Here is a 26778-nt window from a genome sequence, read left to right as displayed (position 1 = left end):
TTGTGAAAGTCGTCTCGAGGGGGGTGAATAGGCGGAATCTGAAATTTACAACTTTAAACACACACTATAAGCCAGGGTTAGCGTTAGAACAAATATCAAGTCAAAGAGAGAGAGGAAAACAAATCAACCAAGAAATAAAGCGGATGAACATGGTGATTTGTTTTATCGAGGTTCGGTTCTAAAGAACCTAGTCCCCGTTGAGGTGGTCACAAAGACTGGGTCTCTTTCAACCCTTTCCCTCTCTCAAACGGTCACCTAGACCGAGTGAGCTTTCTCCTTAATCAATCGGGTCACTTAGACCCCGCAAGGACCACCACACACTTGGTTCTCTTGCTTTGATTACAAGTCACATGGGAACAAGAATGAGGAAGAAGAAAGCGATCCAAGAAACAAGAGCTCAAAGAACACGAACAAAACACTCTCTCTAGTCACTAGGTGTTTGGAGTGAATTTGGGACTTGGAGAGGCTTTGATTCTTTTGAATTGTGTCTAGGAGTGAATGCACTAGCTCTTGTATTGAATGTGAAGTGCTGGAAACTTGGATGCTTGCAGTGGTGGTGGTTGGGGTATTTATAGCCCTCAACCACCAATTGGCTGTTGGGGCAGGCTGCTGTCGATGGGCGCACCGGACACTGTCCGGTGCGCCAGCCACGTCACCCAACCGTTAGGGTTCGGGCGCTGTTGACCGTTGGAGGCTTTGTCTTCTAGTGGCATCGGACAGTCTGGTGCCGCACCAGACAGGTACTGTTCACTGTTCGGTGCGCCTCTAGCGACTGCTCTGACTTCAGCGCGCACTGTTTGCGCACTGTAGCTCTGACCCGCGCTTTTGCAGTCGACCGTTGCGCCGAAGAGCCATTGCTCCACTGGTGCACCGGATAGTCCGGTGGCACACCGGACAGTCCGGTGAATTATAGTGGAGCGCGCCCTGAGAAACCCGAGAGTTGAGAGTTGGACGTTGTACGGTCCTGGTGCACCGGACACTGTCCGGTGGCACACCGGACAGTCCGGTGCGCCAGACCAGGGCGTACTCGGTTTCTTTGCTCCATTGATTTTGATCCCTAACTTCAATCTAGAACAAAACTAGTTAGCCCAATATTTGTGTTGGGCATTCAATCACCAAAATTATTTATAGGAAAAGGTTAAACCCTATTTTCCTTTCAATCTCCCCCTTTTTGGTGATTGAAGCCAACACAAACCAAAGCAAATATATAAGTGTAGAATTAAACTAGTTTGCATAAGATAAGTGCATAGGTTACTTGGAATTAAACCAATTTAATGATTTCATTAGATATGCATTGATTGCTTTCTTTTACTTAAAATTTTGGACCACATTTGCACCACTTGTTTTGTTTTTTCAAATTCTTTTTGGAAAGTCTTTTCAAAATATTTTAGTCAAAGGTATATGAATAAGATTTCGAGAAGCATTTTTAAGATTTGAAATTTCTCCCCCTGTTTCAAATGCTTTTCCTTTGACTAAACAAAACCCCCCCTGAATGAAATTCTCCTCTTAGTTTTCAAGAGGGTTTTAATAGATACCAATTGGAACTTATACTTAAATACTAGTTTTGAAATTCTATCTTTAAATATACCAATAGAAAATATCATATCAATTGAAGAAATTTCTATCATAAGATACCAATTGGAAAAACAAACTTTTGTAAATAAATCAAATTTTTGAAGTTGGTGGTGCAGTCCTTTTGCTTTGGGCTTAATATTTCTCCCCCTTTGGCATTAATCGCCAAAAACGGATACATTGAGAGCCCTAATTATTTTCTCCCCCATTGGTACAAGTAAATATGAGTGAAAGATTATACCAATTTGGGAGTGATGACGGCGAAGGGTAAATGATACCGATAGAGTGGAGTGGAAGCCTTGTCTTCGCCGAAGACTCCATTTCCCTTTCAATCATACTACTTAGCATAAATATACTTGGAAACTCATTAGTAGTAGTCATGAAAGAGATATGATCAAAGGTATATAAAGGAGCTATGTGTGCAATGTTTCAATCAAAATTCCGAGAATCAAGTATATTTAGCTCATTCCTAAGTTTGCTAAAGGTTTTCTCATCTAAAGGCTTGGTAAAGATATCGGATAATTGTTCTTTGGTGCTAACATAAGCTATCTCGATATCTCCTCTTTGTTGGTGATCCCTCAAAAAGTGATACCGAATGTCTATGTGCTTAGTGTGACTGTGTTCAACAAGATTATCCGCCATGCGGATTGCACTCTCATTGTCACATAGGAGAGGGACTTTGCTCAATTTGTAGTCATAGTCCCTGAGGGTTTGCCTCATACAAAGTAATTGCGCACAACAATGACCTGCGGCAATATACTCGGCTTCAGCGGTAGAAAGAGCTACTGAGTTTTGTTTCTTTGAGGCCCAAGACACCAGGGATCTCCCCAGAAATTGACAAGTCCCTGATGTGCTCTTCCTATCAATCTTACACCCTGCCCAATCGGCATCGGAATATCCTATTAAATCAAAAGTGGATCCCTTGGGGTACCAAAGACCAAACTTAGGAGTATAAACTAAATATCTCATGATTCTTTTCACGGCCCTAAGGTGAACTTCCTTAGGATCGGCTTGGAACCTTGCACACATGCATACAGAAAGCATAATATCCAGTCGAGATGCACATAAATATAGTAAAGAACATATCATCGACCGGTATACCTTTTGACCTACGGACTTACCTCCCATGTTGAGGTCGAGATGCCCATTGGTTCCCATGGGTGTCTTTATGGGCTTGACATCCTTCATTCCAAACTTGTTAAGTATGTCTTGTATGTATTTTGTTTGGCTGATGAATGTGCCCTCTTGGAGTTGCTTGACTTGAAATCCTAGGAAATACTTCAACTCCCCCATCATAGACATCTTGAATTTCTGTATCATGATCCTACTAAACTCTTCACAAGTAGATTTGTTAGTAGACCCAAATATGATATCATCAACATAAATTTGGCATACAAACAAATCTTTTGCAATAGTTTTAGTAAAGAGTGTAGGATCGGCTTTTCTGACTTTGAAGCCATTAGTGATAAGGAAATCTCGCAGGCATTCATACCATGCTCTTGGGGCTTGTTTGAGCCCATAAAGCTCCTTTGAGAGTTTATACACATGGTTAGGGTACTCACTATCATCAAAGCCGGGAGGTTGCTCAACATAGACCTCTTCCTTTATTGGTCCATTGAGGAAGGCACTTTTCATGTCCATTTGATAAAGCTTGAAGCCATGGTAAGTAGCATAGGCAAGTAATATACGAATTGACTCAAGCCTAGCTACGGGTGCATAGGTTTCACCGAAATCCAAACCCTCGACTTGTGAATATCCCTTGGCCACAAGTCGAGCTTTGTTCCTTGTCACCACACCATGCTCATCTTGCTTGTTGCGGAATACCCATTTGGTACCTACAACATTTTGATTAGGACGTGGAACTAAATGTCATACCTCATTCCTCGTGAAGTTGGTGAGCTCCTCTTGCATTGCCAGCACCCAATCCGAATCTCTTAGTGCATCCTCCACCCTGTATGGCTAAATAGAGGACACAAAAGAGTAATGTTCACAAAAATGAGCGATTCGATATCGAGTAGTTACCCCCTTATGAATATCACCAAGAATAGAGTTGATGTGGTGATCTCTTTGAATCGCTTGGTGGACTCTTGGGTGTGGTGGTCTTTGACCCTGAATCTCTTGCTCATCTTCCTTGTCCTTGTTGAATTGATCTCCCCCTTGATCATTGTCCTCCTCTTGAGGTGGTTCATCCTCTTGATCTTCATCATCTTGAGCCTGATCCTCATCTTGAGTTGGTGGAGATACTTGCATGGAATATGACGGTTGATCTTGTGCTTGTGTGGGCTCTTCGAATTCTTTAGGACACACATCCCCAATGGACATGTTCCTTAGAGCGACGCACGGAGCCTCTTCATCATCTAATTCATCAAGATCAACTTGCTCCACTTGGGAGCCATTAGTCTCATCAAACACAATGTCACAAGAAACTTCAACTAATCTAGTGGATTTGTTGAAGACTTTATATGCCCAGTGAGGAGTTCGAATGATGTCTTCTTGAGGATTCGGTGAAGGTAGAGTCGATTGATGGAGTAGCAGGCGGTGTTAATCGACTCAGCCCAAAACCGGTCCGGTGTCTTGTACTCATCAAGCATGGTCCTCGCCATGTCCAGTAGAGTTCTATTCTTCCTCTCCACTACACCATTTTGTTGAGGTATGTAGGGAGAAGAAAACTCATGCTTGATGCCCTCATCCTCAAGGAAGCCTTCAATTTGTGAGTTTTTAAACATTATCCCGTTGTCGCTTCTTATCTTTTTTATCCTTAATCCGACCTCGTTTTGAGCCTGTCTTAAGAATCCCTTTAATGTCTCTTGGGTTTGAGATTTTTCCTGCAAAAAGAATACCCAAGTGAAGAGAGAATAGTCATCCACAGTTACTAGACAATACTTACTCCCGCCGATGCTTATGTAAGCTATCGGGCCGAATAGATCCATGTGGAATAGCTTCAGTGGCCTGTCCGTTGTCATTATGTTCTTGCGTGGATGATGGGTGCCAACTTGCTTTCTTGCTTGACATGTGCTACAAATCCTGTCTTTCTCAAAATGAACATTTGTTAGTCCTAAAATGTGTTCTCCCTTTAGAAGCTTGTGAAGATTCTTCATCCCAACATGGGCTAGTCAGCGATGCCAGAGCCAACCCATATAAGTCTTAGTAATTAAGCAACTATCGAGTTCAGACTTGTTAAAATCAACTAAGTATAGCTGACCCTCTAATACTCCCTTAAATGCTACTGAATCATCACTTTGAGCCTGTCTTAAGAATCCCTTTAATGTCTCTTGGGTTTGACATTTTTCCTGCAAAAAGAATACCCAAGTGAAGCGAGAATAGTCATCCACAATTACTGGATAGTACTTACTCCTGTCGATGCTTTTGTAAGCTATCGGGCCGAATAGATCCATGTGGAGTAGCTTCAGTGGCATGTCCGTTGTCATTATGTTCTTGTGTGGATGATGGGTGCCAACTTGTTTCCTGCTTGACATGCGCTACAAATCCTGTCTTTCTCAAAATGAACATTTGTTAGTCCTAAAATGTGTTCTCCCTTTAGAAGCTTGTGAAGATTCTTCATCCCAACAAGGGCTAGTCGGCGATGCAAGAGCCAACCCATATTAGTCTTAGCAATTAAGCAAGTATCAAGTTCAGCTTTGTTAAAATCAACTAAGTATAGCTGACCCTCTAATACTCCCTTAAATGCTATTGAATCATCACTTCTTCTAAAGACAGTAACACCTATATCCGTAAAAAGACAGTTGTCACCCATTTTGCATAATTGAGAAACGAAAAGAAAATTATAATCTAAAGAATCTACAAGAAAAACATTGGAAATGGAATGGTCAGGTGATATAGCAATTTTACCAAGTCCTTTGACCAAACCTTGATTTCCATCCCCGAATGTTATAGCTCTTTGGAGATCTTCGTTTTTCTCGTAGGAGGAGAACATTCTCTTCTCCCCTGTCATGTGGTTTGTGCATCCGCTGTCTATTATCCAACTTGAGCCCCGGATGCATAAACCTGCAAAACAATTTAGGCCTTGTTCTTAGGTATCCAAACAGTCTTGGGTCTTTTCACGTTAGAAACAAGCACCTTGGGTACCCAAACACAAGTCTTGGAGCCCTTGTGTTTGCCCCCAACATATTTGGCAACTACTTTGTCTGATTTGTTAGTTAAAACATAAGATGCATCAAAAGTTTTAAATGAAATGTTAGTCTCACTTGATGCAGTAGGAGTTTTCTTTTTAGGCAATTTAACATGAGTTGATTGCCTAGAGCTAGAAGCCTCATTTTTATACATAAAAGCATGGTGAGAAACATTATGATATTTCTTAGCATGAATTCTCCTAATTTTATGCTCAGGATAATTAGCAGGATATAAAATATAACCCTTATTATCTTGAACCATGGGAGCCTTGCCCTTAAAAAAATTAGACAATCTTTTAGGGGCATTAAGCTTGACATTGCTTCCCTGTTGGAAACCAATGCCATCCTTAATGCCACGACGTCTCCCACTATAGAGCATGCTTCTAGCAAATTTAAATTTTTCATTTTCAGTTTCATGCTCATTAATTTTTGCAGTTAATTGAGCTATATGATCATTTTGTTGTTTAATCAAAGCAAGGTGATCATTTATAGCATAAAATTCATATCTCTACATCTAGTACAAAGAAACATGTTCAACAGTAGATGTAGAGGGTTTGCAAGCATTTAATTCATCTATCTTAGATTGTAATATGGCATTCTCATTTCTAAGATAGGAAATAGAATCATTGCAAACATTAAGCACTCTAGCCTTAGAAATTAAACTAGTGTTTTCAGTCCTAAGGCTAGAAATTGATTCATTCAATTTATCAATCTTAGCAATTAAACTAGTATTTTCATTTCTAAGATTGGTAATTGAATCATGGCAAGTGCTAAGCTCCTTAGTCAAGTTTTCATTTTTCTCTACTTCCTAAGCATAAGCATTTTTTACTTTAACATGCTTTTTGTTTTCCTTAATAAGGAATTCCTCTTGGCTATCCAAGAGTTCATCCTTCTCATGAATAGCTCCTATCAATTCATTTAATTTTTCTTTTTGTTGCATGTTAAGGTTGGCAAAAAGTGTAAGTAAATCATCTTCATCATCACTAGAACTACCCTCATCACTAGATGTAGTATAGTTGGGGGTGGTTCTAGTTTGTACCTTCTTCTTTTTGTCGTCCTTTGCCATGAAGCACTTGTGGCCGACGTTGGGGAAGAGGAGGCCCTTGTTGAAGGCGCTGTTGGCGGCATCCTCGTCAGAGGAGGAGTCGGTGGAGCTCTCATTGGAGTCTCATTCCTGACACACGTGGGCATCTCCGCCCTTTGTAACATCCCAAAAATCCCAACCCAAGGTTTGGAACCCTAACCTCCTAACCCCCCCCCCCTCTTATTTCCTTTTTCTCCCTAAACTCCACCCTTAGGTCATCTCATCATGTGCATACACTTGAAAGGATAGGAGCACCTCACATAGACTATATTCATCACTCAAGATCATTTAGAAAATTATTGATTCAAAGGAAAAAGAAATAAAAAGAAACAAAAGTAGAAAATGAAAAGAAAAGAAATAGAAAATAGAAAAAGAAAAAGAAAAAAACCCTCCCCCTCGGCTGGGCCAATTCTGGCCCAACCCGCGCCGCGCCCTCGTTCCCCCCCTCTCCCCCCGGCCCAGGCGGCCCAACTTCGCGCGCTGCGCCTCCTCTGTTAGACCGGCCCCACCGGTCAGCGACTCCACTCTCTCCCTCTCACGCCGCTCTCTCTCTCTCTCTGGCAGCCCGGGACCGCCTATCAGCATCGTCGTCCCGCCCATGCCTCACCAGCGCGTTCGCCGCCGAGCGCCTCACACCCCGTCGCCTCGCCATTAAGGCTCGCACCGACCTCAGCGAGCACCCCGCCATTGTACCCGAGCCGTCCCCTCGCCTGCCCGAGTCGTCCCAATCGCCGTTTGCTCCATTCCCGCCATCATGGCGAGCTCGTCGGCGCTCGCCGTCCCCTCCATCCCTCTCCCTCTCCCAGGCGCCTATAAAAGGAGCCGCCTGAGCCCCGTTCTCTCCACACCAGCTCCGGCCATCTCCTCCTCTTCTCACCGAGCCAATCGAGCAAGCGCCGCTGCACTTCCCCGTCGCTCTGGTGAGCTCCATTCTCCCCTCCCAAGTGAATTTCAGTCGAATTAACCAGTGCGTGAAGCTCCGCCATACGCTCACGGTCACAGGGCACCCCTCCCCACCTCCTATTGCACCCAGCAGCCTCACCGGCGACCTCACCGCCGTGAACACCCGCCACCGCGCCGCGGACCGGCCGCCCTAGGCCCCTGTCGGTCAAATTGAACCCACACTTGTGATCCCCTGCCCCCGCTCGTGCCTCACCACCGCCTCCCCGCCGCGGAACCAGACCCATGGTGGAGAACCGCCGCGGAATTCCACCGCCGGTCGAACTCCGGTCGACCTCCCCCTCCCTCCGTTACCGCCCGCGCCGTTAAGCCCCCTCCCCCTCGCTGGCATGTGGGCCCCGCACCACAGCGTCGTCCCCCGCCATCCCCTCGCTGTTGGGCCAACTGGGCCGCCAGCCGCGCTCGCGCGCTCGCGCCCGGGTGGGCCGAAATCCACCCCCGGCCCAGCAAGGCAGGAAATCCCTTAACTTTTTATTTTCTCATGTCTTTTCCCATTTTTCACATATAGAATTATATGCTAATATTTTATGTACCAAAAATAGTTCAAATAAATTATAGGGCACAAAAATAATAAGATATAAGAAATGGCACACCCCACTAAAGTCACCATGATTGATGTATTGTTATTATATGTGTTTGATTAGCGGAAGAGGGATCCGATCCTCCGGAATTTTTGCTTTGGAAGAAGGGCAAGAACCCGACCCCTCCGAGATAAACCTTTTGTGCTAGGAAAGCTTCGACGAAGGCAAGTCCATCCTTCCCTTGATGCATTATTTACCTATTTCTCTCTACCACTACCTAAGCCTGGAATATTGGATGGAATCAATTTGCATGGTGAGCATGAGAGAGCCCGCATTAACTAATACCTTTGATTTCAAGACATGGGATAAGTAAAAGGGTGTGAGTAACATGTTTCCAAAAAGTGTGCGATGAAGGGTATTCACCCTCATCACCGGGTGAGTAGGATGATCAGGGACTCCCTAGTTTAGGGGAGGGCCTAAGGTGATGGCTCAGCTAGTTTAGGCGTGAGCAGAAGGATTGTCCTCTCGTATAAGGACCGGTTTGTCATCTTTAATTACTTGTACTCATTAAAAGTACAACCACTCGAGGCTGTGTGGGCAGCCACTCGATCTGAACTCGAACGGTCCAACCCCAGGGTTATGAAGGCTGGGGAGCACCGGGAGGACAAGGAGGGGGAATGATTTGTCCGGTTTGGACATGGCGGTGGCCTGACTCCTTCCGGTATAACCGTTAAGGTTAGGACATGCAAGGAAGGAAAGAGTTTCGGATTCGGATCTCATTGGTCGTGAGATCACAGAGCCGGACTAGTGGGTAAAGTGTACCCCTCAGCGCAGAGTTTAAACCTATTCGAATAGTCTGTGTCCACTGGTATGGACAAGTTTGGTGTGGTATGACAATAAGTGTTTCTACAACAACCGGGAACAGGGAAATGTATGTGTGTGTCTCTGGAAAGAAAATGATGCCACGGGAGTGGGAAGCTCAGTGGTGGTTAAGCAAGTGTCATTTCTATTGTCTCGGGAAAACCCTAATAACAAGTACTGCCTTTCTCTGAGAAAAATGAAGAGTGACTTCAACTCCAACATATAAAGCATGTACGATATAGGTCTCTTTCTATTTACGGGAGCCGGTTGGGCTTGCAGAATACCTAGTGTATTCACCCAGATTTACTTATGTTTTTCAGCAGCTGAAGACTTCTTTTCTGCTATGCTTCATTGAAGGGTTTGTGTCTTCACCCAGTTCTGCCTGTGGCCTGGGCTATTTTATCTTCCACTGCGTTTTATAATTTTAAATTCACTCTTGAGCTTGTACCCCGGTATTGTAATAACATTACTCAGACTCTATAACTATTTGAAGTAAGAAATGTGGTTACTAGCCTCCTGGGACTAGTAATTGTATCACATTTGAGTCCCAACGGATCGGGATGCTTCAGGTGGTATTAGAGCCTATAGGACTGGTCGTAGACCGCAGCCCTGACCTTAAAAGTTCCTTAGCAAGAAAACACCTCTTACCCCCAAGAAACATTTTCTCTCCTTTCCCCGATATTAACAGACCCTTCTTTTCTTCTACCAGATGGAAAGCTCTTGGGTCATTAGGACATCATACTGCTCAGAGGAGGAAGGCTTTCCTCACCTTCTACGGAGTTGCGGACTGCGCATGGGGATCAGCAAGAAGCCCAAATATGTCTGGAAGGAATACCGCGAAAATGGAATAGAGAAATACTCTATGGCAGTCTACCTAGGAGAAAGCCGAAGCTACCCAAACCACCCCCCCTTCCAAGTCACCTTCATCGGGCACCGCTTCCCAGACACTTGCCAAAGTGTTGCCGGAAAGGCCCTCAAACAGCTATGCCAAAACTACAGCAGAGAGATCTTTGAAACCCCCCTTCGTTATTTCCCACCCAACAACAAAAATACCCCCACCTGGAGGAAAAGACTTCAGGCTCTGTCAGGGAGAGACCCCACCGAGGATGACCCCACCATTGTCTACATGGCCGGATACCTCCACACCCTCGATACCCACTACGATGATCTCTCCTCCCACTGCACCCACCTAAACTCCCGGGTGGAAAGCCTAGAGCAGCAAGTCAAAGAGCTTAAGAAGGAGAAGGCATCTCTCCAAGAGTGTCTCCACATAGCGGAAGGCGAGGAGGCCAACACCCGTGAAGCCTATCGAACCTTGAAGATGGACTATGATAAGAAGCTTAAGAAGCTCGCCCCCACAATGAAAATCCGGAAGAAAACCACGAGCAAAGGATGCCAGACGGAAAGGAGGAAGAAAGCTCCCCCAGCACCAGCTTCCGCCAGGATAGAGAATTTGTCCGATATCGAGGATATGTCCCTCGCTAGCCTTGATGACCTTCTCAAGGAATTTGGGGACACTCTAGAAAAGGAATTCGGTAGTACCTCAGGGAACGCTCGCGTGTAGTATAACTTGTAGTAGCCATATGCTTGTAATGTATTGGTGTAATGAATAAAATAACTTGGTTGAAAACAATTTGCATGTGTATAATAGTGACTCTCTTCCCCTGGCAAATAGCTTCGGATAAAACCACGCCTACCGCCTCCGAAATTGGAGCAGGGTTTCCCCTGAGAGCTGAAAGGGAAGCCGATAGAGAGGAAAGTGAAACCCACCTCCCCGCACCTCCAAAACTACCCTTAGATCTAGCCCAAGTTCTAGCCAAACAAACCCGACTCATCGAGGTCCTCACTCGAAGTCTAGAAAATCAACGTCCGAATGGTTGAAGACCGCAAGACAGAATGGGGGATTTCCTGAGGCTCAAGCCTCCCACGTTTGCCGGATCCAGCAATCCCCTCGATGCTGATGATTGGCTGCGCACGATTAAAAGAAAGCTGGAAGCCATAGGATGCCCAGAAAATCAGCGTGTTCAACTGGCTGCGCATCAACTTTCCGGGATGGCTATAGCCTGGTGGGATGCCTTCAACGTCACCATCAGAGATGCTACTTGGGCGGAGTTTGAAACGGCTTCCGGGAGCACCATGTGCCCCAAGGGCTCGTACAGCTCAAGGAAGACGAGTTCCGGGAACTGACTCAAGACGGAAGATCTGTCAGTGAATATGTGCACAAGACAGAGTTAGCCTGCTACGCGCCAGATGACGTCAGTACCGAGGTCAAGAAGATGGCCCGCTTCCTGAAGGGACTCAGGCCAGAACTCAAGACAATTCTGGCTAGCCAAGACTTCCTCAGTTTCTCCACCTCTCTAACAAGGCCATGCAAGTGGAAAGGGCAAAGGAGGAAGAAAAAGGGCATCTCAAAAGGAAATTCCAAGTCCTCCAGGCTCAGCAGCAAGACCGGCACCAGAAAACTCGATCCTTTGGATTTCCACCCAAGGGACCAAGCTTCAGTAGACCAGCTGGACCCACCCCGTCACGATTCAGTCAGCAGAGTCAGAGCTCTTTCCATGCCCCTCAGTTGCAAGCAACCAACCCCCGGTGAATGCATGTTGGCACTGCGGAGATCCCAGTCATTTCAAGAACAATTGTCCCCAGCTGAAGCCATCAGGACCTGCCTACTCCAACTCGGTGAATGGCCCCAAGAATACCTCAGCATCCGCCCCAAGGCGCCCTCCTCCATCAGCCAGCAGAACAAGACCCAGTATCAAGGAAGGGCACGAGTGAATCACGTCGATGCCCAGGAGGCTCAGCAAGCTCCGGGAGTAGTGCTCGATGAGTTCCTTGTTGAATTTACTCCCGCTACCGTACTTTTCGATTCTGGAGCATCCCACTCTTTCATAGCCACTAGTTTTGTGGAAAAGCATGGCATTCCCTCTACTCCTCTAGAGATTCCCTTGGTCACCCAAACCCTAGGGTCCGACCTTCTATGCCAGCTTAAATGCTCCCAAGTCAGAATCCTTTTAAGTGGGGTAGTATTCTTGGTAGACTTAACCGTCTTGCCATCCAAAGGGATTGATGTGATGTTAGGGATGGATTGGTTGACTAAACACAAGGGTATCATCAGTTGTGCAAGCAAGACAGTCCTCCTCACCGACCACCAAGGAAAGTCAGTCTCTTGTCAGGCCCAGCCACCCGCCAATGACCCGATGATGTTCAATCTAATAGCAAAAAGCATATCAGTGGTAGAAGAATTCATGGATGTGTTTCTAGAAGAGCTACCAGGAATGCCACCGGAAAGAGAAGTGGAGTTCTACATAGATCTGATCTCTGGGACGGCACCCATCGCAAAGAGACCATACCGCATGGCTCCTACTGAGTTAGCAGAACTGAAGCTCCAAATCGCAGATCTTTAGCAAAAGGGATACATTCGTCCCAGCTCATCCCCTTGGGGAGCACAAGTCCTGTTCGTCTCTAAGAAAGATGGAAGTATGAGAATGTGTATTGATTACCAATCGTTAAATGAAGTCACCATCAAGAACAAGTATCCACTTCCTCGGATCGACGACCTCTTCGATCAGCTTCAAGGGGCCAAATACTTCTCCAAGATAGACCTTAGGTCTGGTTATCACCAATTGAGGATCAAGGAAGCAGACATCCAGAAGACTGAATTTGTCACCCGGTACGGACAATATGAATTCACAGTGATGCCGTTCGGACTGACAAACGCACCCGCCTTTTTCATGAACCTCATGAACAAAGTGTTTATGGAAGAGCTGGATAAGTTTGTCATGGTCTTCATTGACGACATCCTTATCTACTCCAAGAACCGCGAAGACCATAAGCGTCACCTTCGGATCGTTCTCGGAAAACCCAGGGCACACCAACTTTACGCCAAACTCAGTAAATGTGAATTCTGGTTGGAAAAGATAGCCTTCCTCGGGCATATCTTGACCACGGAAGGAAGCAGACATCCAAGGTGGAAGCAGTATCAAAATGGAGGCAGTCGACCAATGTCATTGATGTTTGAAGCTTTCTAGGAATGGCAGGATATTACCGCCGCTTTATCAAAGGTTTCTCTAGCATAGCGAGACCTATGACCGAGCTTCTCAAGAAAGACCATAAATTTGTGTGGACCCCAAAATGTGAAGGAAGTTTCCAGATCATAAAGGAGAAACTCACAACCGCACCCGTTTTGACACTACCAGATATTCATCAGGATTTTGTCGTCTTCTGTGATGCCTCGAGGCAAGGCTTAGGGGTGTGCTGATGCAAAACGAGAAAGTCATTGCTTATGCATCACGCCTACTTAAGTCGCATGAGCAGAACTACCCCACCCATGATTTGGAATTGGCAGCCATAGTGCATGCTTTGAAGATATGGAGGCATTACCTAATCGGGAACAAATGTCACATTTTCACCGATCACAAGAGTCTGAGGTATATCTTCACTCAACCAGATCTCAATCTCCGTCAACGAAGATGGTTGGAGCTGATCAAGGATTATGACCTTGAGATTCATTATCACCCTGGAAAGGCCAACGTGGTAGCAGACGCCCTCAGTCGAAAACCATTCGGAATAAAGGGAACCAACTTTTTAGAGGATTGGAAGAAAGAATCAGCTCAACTGAATACATGTTTGGGAAACAACGGCAGTCTCGAAGTCAAACCAATGCTAGAAGACCTCATATGCAAAGCTCAACGCCTAGACTCAAAGACAGCAAGACTTGTGGAAAAAGCCCGCAAGGAACAACTCCCGGACCTTAGGACAGATGAACAAGGAGCCCTTTGGTTCAAAAATCGTCTGTGTGTACCAAAAGGGGAGGCACGAGAAGTCCTGCTCGAGGAAGCTCACAACTCAGCCTACTCCATCCACCCAGGAACTACCAAGATGTACCTAGACCTCAAAACAAGATACTGGTGGAGAGGGATGAAGAAAGAGATAGCACAGTATGTGGCCCGGTGTGACACCTGCCAACGAACGAAGGCCGAGCACCAAAAACCTGCAGGCCTATTGCAACCCCTCCCAATACCTGAGTGGAAGTGGGAAGAAATAGGCATGGATTTTGTAACCGGACTACCCCGGACGCAAAAAGGGAATGACTCTATCTGGGTAATAATAGATCGCCTCACCAAGGTAGCCCATTTCATTCCAGTGAAAACTACCTTTGGAGGAGCCACCCTTGCCCGAATTTATCTTAAAGAGATAGTCGGACTCCATGGCATCCCAAGAAAGATAGTGTCAAACAAGGGAACCCAGTTCACCTCCAAATTCTGGACAAGCCTTCAGAAAGCTATGGGCACCAAGCTAGATTTCAGCACCACTTATCACCCTCAGACAGACGGGTAGACAGAAAGAGTTAACAAAGTCCTCGAAGATCTATTAAGAGCATGTGTGCTAGCATTCGATAGAAGTTGGGAATCCAGTCTACCCTACGCGGAGTTCTCATACAACAACAGCTATCAGGCCAGCATCAAGATGTCACCGTTTGAAGCGTTGTATGGACGAAAATGCTAGATCCCTCTCATGTGGTCCAACGTAGGGGAGAAAGCACTAAAAGGACCTGCCTTTGTCAAAGAGGCGGAAGAGAAAGTGCCCTGATCCGGAGGAGATTACTTGAAGCTCAGAGTCGGCAGAAGAGTTATGCGGACAACAGGCGGAGAGAACTCAGATTTGAGGAAGGAGACTTCGTCTACCTCAAGGTCTCCCCGATGCGTGATGTCAGGAGGTTCCAAGTAAAAGGAAAGCTAGCACCGCGTTTCATCAGTCCCTATCCCATCATTGGCAGAGTCCATGTCTGACATCCACAATGTGTTTCACGTATCCTAGCTCCACAAATGCCTGCAAGCACCGGAAAGTTACATCAAAGAAGAGGTAGTGCAGATTCAGAAAGATCTTCAGTACCGTGAGAAACCAGTAAAGATTCTTGATTCAACAGTCCGAAAGACCCGCACCTCAGAAGTGAAACTCTATAAAGTTCAGTGGAGCAGAGAAGGAGAAGAGGAAGCTACCTGGGAGAGTGACGACTCCTTGAGGAGGGAATACCCTTATCTTTTCTCAAATCCAGTCTAAATCTCGAGGGCGAGATTCCTTTGTGGGGTAGGTTTGTAACATCCCAAAAATCCCAACCCAGGGTTTGGAACCCTAACCTCCTAACCCCCCTCTTATTTCCTTTTTCTCCCTAAACTCCACCATTAGGTCATCTCATCATGTGCATACACTTGAAAGGATAGGAGCACCTCACATAGACTATATTCATCAATCAAGATCATTTAGAAAATTATTGATTCAAAGGAAAAAGAAATAAAAAGAAACAAAAGTAGAAAATGAAAAGAAATAGAAAACAGAAAAAGAAAAAGAAAAAACCCTCCCCCTCGGCTGGGCCAATTCTGGCCCAACCCGCGCCGCGCCCGCGTTTCCCCCCCCCCCCCCCCCCCCGTCTCCCCCGGCCCAGGCGGCCCAACTTTGCACGCCGCGCCTCCTCTGTCAGCCCGGCCCCACCGGTCAGCGACTCCACTCTCTCCCTCTCCCGCCGCTCTCTCTCTCTGGCAGCCCGGGCCCGCCTGTCAGCATCGTCGTCCCGCCCATGCCTCACCGGCGTGTTCGCCGTCGAGCGCCTCACGCCCCGTCGCCTCGCCATTAAGGCTCGCACCGGCCTCAGCGACCACCCCGCCACTGTACCCGAGTCGTCCCCTCACCCCTCGCCTGCCCGAGCCGTCCCAATCGCCATTTTCTCCATTCCCGCCATCATGGCGAGCTCGTCGGCGCTCGCCGTCCCCTCCATCCCTCTCCCGGGCGCCTATAAAAGGTGCTGCCTGATCCCCGTTCTCTCCACACCAGCTCCGGCCATCTCCTCCGCTTCTCCTCGAGCCAATCGAGCTAGCGCCGCCGCACTTCCCCGTCGCTCCGGTGAGCTCCATTCTCCCCTCCCAAGTGAATTTCAGTCGAATTAACCAGTGCGTGAAGCTCCGCCAAACGCTCACGGTCACAGGGCACCCCTCCCCACCTCCTATTGCACCCGGCAGGCTCACCGGCTACCTCACCGCCATGAACACCCACCACCGCTCCGCGGACCGGCCGCCCTAGGCCCCCGCCGGTCAAATTGACCCCACCCCTGTGATCCCCTGCCCCCGCCCGTGCCTCACCACCGCCTCCCCGCCGCGGAACCGGAACCACGGCGGAGAACCGCCGCAGAATTCCACCGCCAGTCGAACTCCGGTCGACCTCCCCCTCCCTCTGTTACCGCCCGCGCCGTTAAGCCCCCTCCCCCTCGCTGGCATGTGGGCCCCGCACCACAGCGCCGTCCCCCGCCATCCCCTTGCTGTTGGGCCAACTGGGCCGCCAGCCGCGCCCGCGCGCGCGCTCGCGCCCGGGTGAGCCGAAATCCCCCCCCCCCGGCCCAGCAAAGCAGGAAATCCCTTTCCTTTTTATTTTCTCATGTCTTTTCCCATTTTTCACATATAGAATTATATGCTAATATTTTATGTACCAAAAGTAGTTCAAATAAATTATAGGGCACAAAAATAATAAGATATAAGAAATGGCACACCCCACTAAAGTCACCATGATTGATGTATTTTTATTATCTGTGTTTGATTAGCGGAAGAGGGATCCGATCCTCCGTAATTTGTAGCTCCGGAAGAAGGGCAAGAACCCAACCCCTCCGAGATAAACCTTTTGTGCCAGGAAAGCTTCGACGAAGGCAAGTCCATCCTTCCCTTGATGCATTATTTACCTATTTCTCTCTACCACTACCTAAGCCTGGAATATGGGATGGAATCAATTTGCATGGTGAGCATGAGAGAGCCCGCATTAACTAATACCTTTGATTTCAAGACATGGGATAAGTAAAAGGGTGTGAGTAACTTGTTTCCAAAAAGTGTGCGATGAAGGGTATTCACCCTCATCACTGGGTGAGTAGGATGATCAGGGACTCCCTGGTTTAGGGGAGGGCCTAAGGTGATGGCTCAGCTGGTTTAGGCGTGAGCAGAAGTATTGTCCTCTCGTATAAGGACCGGTTTGTCATCTTTCATTACCTATACTCATAAAAAAGTACAACCACTCGAGGCTGTGTGGGTAGCCACTCGATCTGAACTCGTACGGTCCAACCCCAGGGTTATGAAGGCTGGGGAGCACCGGGAGGATAAGGAGGGGGAATGATTTGTCCGGTTTGGACATGGCGGTGGCCTGACTCCTTCCGGTATAACCGTTAAGGTTAGGACGTGCAAGGAAGGAAAGAGTTTCGGATTCGGATCTCATTGGCCGTCAGATCGCAGAGCCGGACTAGTGGGTAAAGTGTACCCCTCTATGCAGAGTTTAAACCTATTCGAATAGTCCGTGTCCACTGGTATGGACGAGTCTGGTGTGGTATGACAATTAGTGTTTCTACAACAATCGGGAATAGGGAAATGTATGTGTGTGTCTCTGGAAAGAAAATGATGTCACGGGAGTGGGAAGCTCAGTGGTGGTTAAGCAAGTGTCATTTCTATTGTCTCGGGAAAACCCTAATAACAAGTACTGCCTTTCTCTGAGAAAAATGAAGAGTGACTTCATCTCCACCATATAAAGCATGTACGATATAGGTCTCTTTCTCTTTACGGGAGCCGGGTGGGCTTGCGGAATACCTAGTGTATTCACCCAAATTTACTTATGTTTTTCAGCAGCTGAAGACTTCTTTTCTGCTATGCTTGATTGAAGGGGCTGTGTCTTCACCCAGCTCTGCCTGTGGCCTGGGCTATTTTATCTTCCACTGCGTTTTATAATTTTCAGCTCACTCTCGAGCTTGTACCCCAGTATTGTAATAACATTACTTAGACTCTGTAACTATTTGAAGTAAGAAATGTGGTTACTAGCCTCCTGGGACTAGTAATTGTATCACATTTGAGTCCCAAAGGATCGGGACGCTTCACCCTTCTTCTTGTAGTACCTCTTATTTTCTCTCTTCTTCCCCCTCTTGTCGTCTCCCCTGTCACTATCACTAGACATAGGACATTTAGCAATAAAATGACCGGGCTTACCACATTTGTATCACACCCTCTTGGAGCGGGGTTTGTAGTCCTTCCCCCTCCTTTGCTTGAGGATTTGGCGAAAGCTCTTGATAATGAGCGCCATCTCCTCGTTGTCGAGCTTGGAGGCGTCGATTGGGAGCCTACCCAACCCTTAAGATGTTCTTTCATTTGGCACGCATATCGGAGATAATACACTTGTGTGGCCTATTGGGCCACGATATAGACATCGTCTCCTGATAAGGTGGAATATTGTTGAATTTTGACTATCCAAGATTAGAATGTGTCCATCTCGTCACTTGACCCAAAGACTGCATTGGCAATAGTAATAGCTCTAGGGTTCTATCTACTTAGAGAAGCGAGCACGACTGCTGGTTTGTCATGTACTGGGTTGAACTAGAAGTGGATTAGTCCTTGGGGGAATACAAACACAACGCCCTTGTTGAGAACCTTGGCAAATAGCTTGTTGCTTCGATCAGCTTGGTTGGAGGTGACAAATCCGATGTAGAGTGTCCCCTTAAGCACGGTTAGAATCTCAATGGCATGTGGGTGTGTGTGTGGAGGATTCTGACCTAATGGTGTGTAGTCAATGCGAGCCAACGAGATCCCCAACATGTTGAGTCCAGGCAGTTGTATGACATTGATCAGAGTAACGTTGGATCCCACCTTGCTTTTGGTGGTGTCCCATGGCTGGTCAAGTTTAGCAGCCTTGAAGAAGTCGTCAGCGTTCACAGCCATAGGGTCCTTGCAAACAAATCCATTCACCTTCACCGGATGCATGCATAGACGATGACAAACAGTTAGATGGAGAACATGTTAATAGGACATGCATACCCTGAAATGCTTATTGTACATAGATGTGTGTTTGAACAAATGATCCTTATTTAATCAGGTATATATTTTAAGAACACTTCTTGAGTCAAGAGGAGAGCACTCATACCCAGAAGTCTTTGTCGGCAACACAGAAGTCTTGGAGCAGGCTAGGATCAGAGGCAATGGCCTGAGAAGTGACCAATGCTAGAAAAGCAACGAGTAGGAAGGTCAGACATCCATTTTGGTTCTGCACTCCCCTTTTGTGTTTGTAATATCTGAATTTAGCTACGGAGCTTCTTAGCTTTTTGTTTTGCTTGTGTGTATGTTGTTGATGCTTTGGGCATGGAGATGGTGAGGTTATATAGCCTGCCATATCGCATGTGGAGACGTGTATGATGGGTTGTACTAGCAGCTGGGTGAGGCATTGTCACGTGGGCGTTGGGTGAGTGACGGCCCACACCTGGACGCTCCGGTGCAAGGTTGGCCACCACGCCGGCAATTATCGACGACAGACGCTAGCTGCTAGGGCTAGATTGTGGCGACGGGCTCTAGGCCTAGGAGCGGCGACGAGAGATAGGTAGGCCTAGGAGTGAGGGCATTATGGCACTAGGGGTGTGTTGGCGTGGGCCTCACAGCGACACAGTCGCACTCGCATGCGCTTCTCAGAGGACGGAGGGAAGTCTCAACAGGAAGAAACACTCGAGCTCCTGAAATAAACAAGGCCCAGGTGAAGTCTTGGTGGGCCTGACTTAGGGTGTGCCACGACACACCTAGACCCCCCTTTGGGTCCACCCCTGCTTTCAGTTCCACACCAAACCAACCGTAACAATTAAGGATGGCAACGGAAAATTTCTTATTGTATAATAGCTCTAATCCTTTCTCCGTGACAATTTTTTTCTCAATAGGGATCTCCACGAACGCTTATAGGGGACATTTTTTACCCATCCTCATTCCCCACAGGATAAATCCCCGACAGGGGTACTCGTTCCTGCTTAAATTATAATTAGGACATACGTCCTTTGTTATTAATGCAAAACACTTTTACTTAGACACATTATCCGATGTAAGAAATCGTTATGTGTATATCAAAATGAACACATTCGTATAATGAGTGATCTTTTAATATGGTAATTATTTATTTTTATCATTAATTGTTACATGAAATCATCGTCATGTGCAAGTTTAACGCCCCCCGTGGGAAACGGGGATGAGAAATAATTCCCTGGCCATCCATGTCCCTGTTTACTCATCGGGGAGAATTATTCCCTGTGGGGGGGAAACTTCCCATCCTCTAATGAAGGAATTTCCCTCGGAAAATCAGGGATCGATGTTCCATTGCCATTTCTGGTAACAACACACCTCGGTGTGTAACACCCCAGGTGTTACTTAGAGTTTTCACTCAAGGCTACACAAGTAAGCCCATCATCACATGTGACTTAAGTTGGGAAAGTACACCAAACTTGGAACTCAAGATCCTAAGTAAGTGCAACCCATCTTAGAAGTCATACATTGGCTTGTCATGCACATATAATGGGGAGAATTGCCCAAACCCTAATGCAAACCCCTTTGGCCAATTGGAGCACTATAAGAGAGTATGACCAAAAAGCTATAAAAACCACATGATCATGACTTGGGCCAATTATAACAATTGTAGTGCACATAATACCCTACTAAAAATAGTAAGAAAGTGACCCCAAAAAGATTTCAGAAAAACCCCAAAAGGTTCACCAAAGGGTTGAGCATAAAGGAAAAATCAGAATTTTTCTAAGTCCAAAACCAACCCTTTTCCAAAGATCAAACCTATTCACCCTCTTTCAAACTTCAAAACCACTTGGCCCAATTGACAAAGTGGCACCAAAATACCTCTAGAACACCCTGGAAAAGTTTGAACCCAACCCTAAGTCGTTTGACACGACTTGGCATAGCTTTTGTCTCGGTTTGGACAGCTAGGACAAAGACAACTTCTCACCCCTATATCTCCCTACCCCGACCGTATCCTTGCTTGGGACTCACATCAAAAAGGTAGGATTTGGTACACGGGCGTTTTGCCAAGATCTGCACGCTAAGGTGCTCAAATCGGCCGTTGAACCATTGCAGAAGCAAACCCACACGTGTTCGACGAGGGCTGACACTCGGGGGGGGCGCTCAGAGCACGCCCGTGCGCGAACCCCCGCGCGCCCGCGGCCGCCCCGTGACCACGCCCGCGCCACAGCTATAAAGCCCGCCCCAATGCCCGGCTAGCTTCCCCGTTGCATCCTCTGTACCGCGCCAAACTCCCCGGAGCTCGCCCATAGCTCTGGCGACCTCCTCATGACCCGCTAGAGCCGCCCAACGACAACCACCATGGCCGAACCCTTTACCGCCCTCCTCCGCTCAATCCAAGCCCTTAGATAGCTCCACTAGGAGGTCGTGAAGCTTGCCCGAGCTTGAACCGAGGACCCCCACCACCGGAGTAGCGACATCGTGCTCGCCAGAGTTCGGAACCCCGCCGGAGCACGTGGACCGGGTGAGTCTCCGCACCATTTTCCAATTCACTGCACGCATAGCCTCTACGTCACCCCGTGGAGCTCCTCGTGCTGTTTAATTAACCTATGTCGCTGTGGTTAGGCCGGAGCACTCGCCGCCGACGAGTTCACCCGCCTGCGCACGTGGACCGGTCGATTTCGGCCACCACCGCCGTCGAGCCGTACCTCGCTGTGACCGCCAGAACCTCCCGGAGCCAACCCCGCCCCTCGCCGGACCTCCCTCGCCGCCGGTAAGCCGCGCCGCCCTAATTACTTCCGCGGGTACTATTTAAATCAGGGGAGGGACCTCGGGGGATAAGAAGTAAAGGCCAGGGGGTTTTGTGCATTGTCAGCGACTCAAGGGAATAGTGGCGCAGGGGTATAACTAAGGGGATAAGTTTAGAAAGAACCCAGGGTCTTCGATGCAAAGTGGATTTCCAGAAAACCTTTTTAATATTCTGATTTAAATGCAAACAGAACTTGAAAAATTCATAACTTCAGTTTTGTTCATCCAAATCGAGTCAAACCAATTTTGCCAGATCCTAAATAATGTAAACTACTCAGGAAAAATATAAAACCCCTAAGTGTTGCAGAAAATTTCAAAGTTTTGATTTAAATGATTAACTGGTCAAAAGCTAAATGAAATAGGGAAAAATAGCTACACTATTAGACTGGGGTTAAGAAAATTCAGAGAAGTACTTAATCACTTCCTAACCTGTTTAAAAATAATAAACCCCTCTGTACACTCAATTAAGGTAGGGTTTGCCCTTTAAATCATTTTCAGCTTAAAGTTAAAGAAAATATAAAAGATAGTTTAAAATAAGAACCAGGGAGCACCCACATTTTTGTTAGCTCTCTTATTCAGTGTAGTTCACTAGAAAATTTTATTATACCTTTTTTAGTGCAAAAGAAATGAGATACCTTTTATTTTAGGAAAACAAGGCAAACTTAGAAAAACCCTAGAAAAATAACCCTGAGGAGAAAACACCCCAACCCTTGGGATAACTAATGTTTTGTTATTAAAAATATAGAGAAATTATGAGTTTTGTTGTTTGACATTTTTCAAATAACAAGTTAGTTGTAAGTGTCTTTTTAGCATTAAAATTTAGAAAAGCATAACTAAATAAACACTAAGTAACCTTCTGTGATTTTTGGCACAGAAGCATGTTATTATCTATAGATACCAGCAAAAATGACTCTTAGTACAGAACCCACCCCTAGATAAGAGTTATAGTGCAAAGTGACCCCTTTGCCCCAACTTTTGTTATTTTTGTCCAGGGATTATTCTAAGTATTCTGGACCTCAAACTTATAGGACAGACTACAATGACCAATAGTAAACCACTGTAAGTTTTACAGATTTTTTGGAAAACTTTAAATCACTGTTGTAGTTCAAACCCACCCTAGAATCATAAATAGAAAAAGAAAAAGGGAATTAATAGTGGAGACTAATGTTACCCTAACCAAACCAACAAAACCCCTCGAGTGCCTACTAAAACATTTAAGGGGCAATCCAAGTCTTAATCCATTATGCTTATCTCTAGACAAAACCTCTAACCCAAATTGATAAGCCTAAACCACTAAGAGCCTCTCATAACCAGGAAAACCCTAAGATATTCACTAACTTAGTTTTTCTTCACTTAGCATAATGAATTCTAAATCCTGCATATCATAGCATGCATATATCTTATTCATTGCATTCGATAGATTGTAACCTCGCGGTCGAAGAATACATCCTCGTGCCGGAGCAAGGAGTTGCTCAGGAGGTAGCCCCGGATCCAGCACCAGAGCCTGCCCCAGAGGATCTGCCTCCCCAGCTTTGGAAGGCAAGCCCCGGTTTTATGCATAACCTATTTATTATGCTATTTTACTACACTTAATGATTGTAGGATTGAATGTGCACTTAAGTGTAGGAGTTGTTTGAAACCCTAGTTGCATGATCTCAGGAATCCTTTTTGAGATGAATACTAGTATGCTAGGTCGAGTAGCTGCTTTATTGATTAGGGATCTCAGTAGAAGTCGAGTGATTTTTCTAGCACTCGCGCGAGGTCAGGAATTGGTTGTATCCATTTTGATATCGTAATGATGGTGGTCTGTGGACAACGGTCCATGGGGATGCGTTGTCTACAAGACAGAAAAATTGAATAAGGATTAAGGTGTGGTACCGTGAGTCAAGCGTTTGAACGCACTAAACATATGCCGAGAAATATGGTAAATCGGTAAGCGTAGTACCTGAGTGAAACTTCCCACAGACTTTACTCCTCACGCGACCTGAGACGTGGTCTCCCATTCCGGTTATGGTGGGTACAAGTGCGGTCACTGCACGACGGCAGTCGGGGTCAGTGAGGCATTGTACGCCAAGGCGGTGAGCCCTGATCTGTTGCCAGGGAATCGATGGGGACGGTTGATGTGTGTGGGGACAAAGTGCCTCGCCACGTTGTGTGTTTAGGTTTACCTTGCAAGGTTTAAACACTCGATTCGAATCGTCTGTTTCTCGCAGTTAATGAGACTGCTTGATCCATGCTGCTACATTGAGAAACAAGTGGAAATGTGATGACTTGGCAAAGTTGTTGATTGCTAAATGTTTAATACCATATATGATTAGATAGGTATACATTTAGTCTTAAGAGAGTCACACTAAAACTTGACAAAGCTAAAACTTGATTATAGACTCAGCTAGTGCTTTTGGCAACCAAACCCCTCAGCCAAACAGCTGCATGTCTAGAGGTAGAGGAGTAGACTCCTCACACCGGGTAAGTCTAGCTGAGTATTAGTATACTCAGTCTTGCTTGTGGCATAATTTTATAGGTTCTCTAGAGGACATGGTTGCTGGAGTGACTTGGCCGTCCTTCTTGCCACCGGGTTGGACAGTCGAGTAGGACCCTTCCTCGGCAGAGGAGGAGCATGAGGAGTGATGGGATAGGCTTCCCCATCTCTCTGTTTATTTATCATTAGTTTTATTCCGCTGCATTCCGAACAATGATGACTACTTTTGCTAAAACTCCGATGATGATGTAATAAATTTAATACTCCTTAATGTATGGTTTTATGCTTTATTGTATTTGCTCTGTGCCTCACCATCGAGTGAGTACGTGGTACTTGATCCTGTTAGTGGCCTCGTCGGACTAGATCTGAGAGACTGACGTGTTATTCCCATTTAAGTGTGGTCTAGCCTCTAAGGCGGGACTTAGGCACTTAAGTTGGAATAATTCGGGCGGTTCCGCCACAGCTGGTATCGGAGCTCGTACCACCACAGAGGAATCAATAAATTGTAAATACCATCCTTTTCAAAAATAAAACTTGTTAGAAACAAATGTTGGATAGATCGTAGGACGATCAGGATAGACCTAGGACGTGAAGCCTTAGGATGATAGAGGGGTAGCTAGGTGGCTATTTGAGTAAGCCCTACAGGCTAGTAAAGGGGATGGGAGTACCTCCCTATTCCCTCTAAATTGAAATGAGTTCGTTTAGGACGAGCATGCATGCATCCTTATTTAAACTACTTAATAATTGGGTAAGAACTTTAATACACAATGATGACATATTAAGTACACCCAGTGCCATTGTCGTAGTTATAGAGAGGCTGAGTTGTGAACCCTTTTTATTTTATAGTTCTTTTTCTTTTACTTACGCTTAACCGTACACATATGAATTCTCACGGATCCTCGGACGAAGGAAATGCACAGTCCCACACTGACGGACTTGCACGAGAGGGGTTTCCCCGTATCTTGTGGGAGGTACTTCAGGGAGCTGGTTACACGACGCCTCCCCAGTACGCGGTGCAGCTGTTTGAGAAGCACCGAGTGCCCCGTTGTAGGGTGAGGATGACCCTAGAGCCTCATCCCTTATAGCCAGGATGGCGTTCGTTGGATTCATAGTCTTTTGGATACAGGGCTGAGGATACTATCAAGGCGATTGCTCTTCATGGACTGACCACCTTCTGTGGTTTCCACCCCTTGGAGCTGTCCACTCACCCCATTGGTTTGTTCCCCGCGGAGAAGGAGGACGACCCAATGTGGAAGGATCGAGTGGAGCATGCCAAGGATATATGGGCTATCTACCCATGTCAGACTGCTCACTTGACGGTGCGGTGCATGAATGCCCTGTATCATCTGCAAGTGATGCGAGGAGAGGCAATGTCTCATCTAATGGCATTATTGCAGGCTACCAAGATCACCTTGGATAACAGGGAGGAACTTGTGGTAGACTTGTCCACTGAGATGGTGGAAAAGGACCTACAAGTGGAACAGATGTCCAATGAGATCCAGGAGGTTGAGGAGCTAGTGGGAACCAGGGAGAACACCATTGAGGTTCTCGAGGATTAGCTTATCAACACTCAGCAGCAACTCGCAGAGGCTAACCAGCACCTGGATATGCACCACCAGGAGATCTAGGACATGGAGGCCAACGAGGATGTCGACATCGAGGGAGGAGAGGAGCCTGCCTCCAGCTTGGACACTGTGGGCTCAGGGAGACCACCTTCCCTCAAGTCGAGCGTTGCCTCGTTTGCTCACTAGGTCGCAGAGATAGAGTTAGAAGTCTGTGGCGGTAGAACTCCTCGAGGCTAGCTTAGCTTTTGCACCCTTGGGGTACTAGGCTAGATAGAGTTGAGTCTTTTGAGTTACTGATGTAATCGTGACAAACTCTTTTGAAAGTATGGATGATGAATGATATCGGCTTTACTTTAAGAAGAAAAGTTTATGCCATGTGGATTTTTTTATAAATTATGCAAGAATATGTATTGGTTTTACCCCCTTTGACTCTTTCACCACGATTGACCATTGAACCTCAGAATTATGATATTGAGAATATCCATGATTTTTTAGATGGCAGGAAGAGCGCGTCGTGGACAGAATGAGCGCATTCCTCCACCACCGCCACCTCCTCCTACTCTCCAAGAGCTGATGGCTCAGCAGAACGAGATCTTGCGACAGTTAGCTCAGCGCCAGCCACCACCTCAGCATTATGGTGGTGGTGATCATCAGCGTCACCCCGCAGCAGCCACTTATCAGGAGTTCCTCAGTACCCAGCCACCGTTGTTCACCAGGGCAGAGGACCCACTTGATGCTGATGTATGGCTGAGAGTAGTGGAATCCAAATTCCCGCTACTCCATGGAGTTTGTTCAGAGGTGACTAAGGTCAGGTTCGCCACCCAGTAGCTTCGCGGACCCGCGCGGACATGGTGGGATCATTTCCTTGCTATGCAGCCAGTTGACCATGAGGTGGAGTGGAGAGAGTTCAAGGCAACTTTCAGGGGGCATCATATACCAGCAAGCATTATGGACCGCAAGCTCAATGAGTTTCTAGCACTCACTCAGGGGAACCAGACAGTGTTACAGTA

The 26778-nt window shown here is 46.6% G+C and overlaps 1 pseudogene; it reads right to left on the bottom strand.

Moving 5' to 3' along the window:
- Nucleotides 1–18397: 18397 nt before the first annotated feature.
- Nucleotides 18398–19359, bottom strand: LOC118477064 (germin-like protein 12-2; annotated as a pseudogene).
- Between the last annotated feature and the right edge of the window lie 7419 nt (nt 19360–26778).

Source organism: Zea mays, chromosome 4, assembly GCF_902167145.1.
Source record: "Zea mays cultivar B73 chromosome 4, Zm-B73-REFERENCE-NAM-5.0, whole genome shotgun sequence".
In the NCBI taxonomy this organism is placed as follows: Eukaryota; Viridiplantae; Streptophyta; class Magnoliopsida; order Poales; family Poaceae; genus Zea; species Zea mays.
The sequence above is the reverse complement of the archived record's forward strand: the minus strand, read 5'-3'. Positions and strand labels throughout refer to the sequence as shown.